This window comes from Mandrillus leucophaeus, unplaced genomic scaffold (assembly GCF_000951045.1).
Source record: "Mandrillus leucophaeus isolate KB7577 unplaced genomic scaffold, Mleu.le_1.0 Scaffold104, whole genome shotgun sequence".
NCBI lineage: Eukaryota > Metazoa > Chordata > Mammalia > Primates > Cercopithecidae > Mandrillus > Mandrillus leucophaeus.
The window spans coordinates 542,046-544,185 of NW_012098543.1; the positions used below are offsets into that span (position 1 = coordinate 542,046).

A 2,140-nucleotide genomic window follows, 5' to 3' on the forward strand; every position below is an offset into this window, starting at 1 on the left:
AAAAAAAAAAAAAAAAAAAAAAAGTGCCATAAAGCTGGGTGCAGTGGTTCACGCCTGTAATCTCAGCATATTGATAAGTCAAGGCGGGCAGATCACTTGAAGTCAGGAGTTTGAGACCAGCCTGGCCAACATGGCAAAATGCCATCTCTACGAAAAATACAAAAATTAGGAGGGCTGTCATCCCAGCTGCTTGGGAGGCTGAAGCGGGAGAATCGCTTGAACCTGGGAGGCGGAGGTTGCAGTGAGCCGGGATCGTGCCACTGCACTCCAGCCTGGGTGATATGGTGAGACTCCGTCTCAGGGGAAGAAAAAAAAAAGGTGCCAAAGACTGGGTGGCTTCACCCCATAAATGTATTTTCTCAATGCGGGTTGTGGGGGTGCTGGAAGTCCAAGACCAAGCTGTGGGCAGATTAAGTTCTTCTGAGGCCTCTGTCCTGGGTCTGCAGATCACTGCCTTCTGTCTTCATGTGGTCATCCTGCTGTGTGGGTCTCCACATTTTTTTTTTTTACTTTTTTTTTTTTTAATTTTTAAGACACTGATATGCTCTGTCACCCAGGCTGGAGTGCAGTGGCACAATCATGGCTCACTGCAACCCCAAACTTTTGGACTCAAGTTATCCTCTTGCCCCAGCATCACGAGTAGCTGGGAAAACAAGCGTGTGCAACCACACCCAGCTAATTTTTGTATTTTTTTGGAGGGATGGGGTTTCACCATGTTGCCTACACTGGTCTCAAACTCCTGGCCTCAAGTGTTCCTCCCTCCTCAGCCTCCTTAACTGTTGAGATTACAGGTGTGAGTCACTGTGCCTAGTCAAATTTTTTTTTATTTTTTAGTTTTTGAGATAGTCTTGCTCTGTCGCCTGGGCTGGAGTGCAGTGACACGATCTCAACTCACTGCAACCTCTGCTTCCCTGATTCAAGCAATTCTCCTGCCTCAGCCTCCCGAGTAGCTGGGACTACAAGGGTGCACCAGCACACCCAGCTAATTTTAATGTTTTTAGTAGAGATAGGGTTTCACTGCATTGGCCGGGCTGGTCATAAACTCCTCTACCCACCTCAGCCTCCCAAAGTGCTGAGATTATAGGCTTGAGCCACTGCATATGACCTTGAATTTCTTTAAGGGCAAACTTTGTGAGTGTATTTGACTACAAAGCAACAAAACATTTTATATTATTCTTGTTGCTTTCCATGACAGGTAAAATTTATCATATACAATATGATATTTTGAAACAAACATATTGGCCAGGTGTGATGGCTCACACTTTCCCAGCACTCTGCCAGCACTTTGGGAGGCCGAGGTGGGAGGATCACTTGAGTCCAAGAGTTCAAGACCAGCCTGGGCAACATGGAGAAACCCCATCCCATCTCTACTAAAAAATACAAAAATTAGTCAGGCGTGGTGCTGGGCACCTGTAATCCCAGTTGCTTGGGAGGCAGAGGCAGGAGAACTGCTTGAACCCAGGAGGTGGAGATTGCAGTGAGCTAAGATCACACCACTGCACTCCAGTCTGGGCAACAAGAGCGAGACTCTGCCTCAAAAAATATATATAAAATATATTAAAAATAAACTCTCTCAGCTAAAAGATAAATATTTTTTCTTTCTTTTTTTTTTTGGAGACGGTGTCTTGCTCTTGTTTCTCAGGCTGGAGTGCAATGGCACGATCTCAGCTCAGTGCAACATCCGCCTCCCAGGTTCAAGCGATTCTCCTGCCTCAGCCTCCTGAGTAGCTGGAATTACAGGTGCCTGCCACCACACTCGACTAATTTTTTGTATTTCTTTCATAGAGACAGGGTTTTGCCATGTTGGCCAGGCTGGTCTTGAACTCCTGACCTCAGGTGATCCACCCTGTTCAGCCTCCCAAAATGCTGGGATTACAGGCGTGAGGCACTGCGCCTGGTGATAAACTCTTAAAAAAAAAAATAGCTGGACGCGGTGGTGTGCACCTGTAGTCCCAGCTACTCAGGACACTAACGTGGGAGGTTGCTTGAGCCCAGAAGGTTTAGGCCCCAGTGAGTCATGATGGCGCCACTGCACTCCAGCCTGGAAAACAGAGTGAAATGCCATCGCACACGGTGGCTCACACCTGTAATCCCAGTACTTTGGGAGGTCGAGGCGGGTGGATCACCTGAGGTCGGGAGT

At 47.5% G+C, this 2,140-nt stretch overlaps 1 protein-coding gene across 1 annotated transcript in view; it reads left to right on the top strand.

Moving 5' to 3' along the window:
* Positions 1-2,140, top strand: part of NLRP12 (NLR family, pyrin domain containing 12) — a 35,685-nt gene that overhangs the window by 22,867 nt on the left and 10,678 nt on the right. The window lies entirely within an intron of this gene.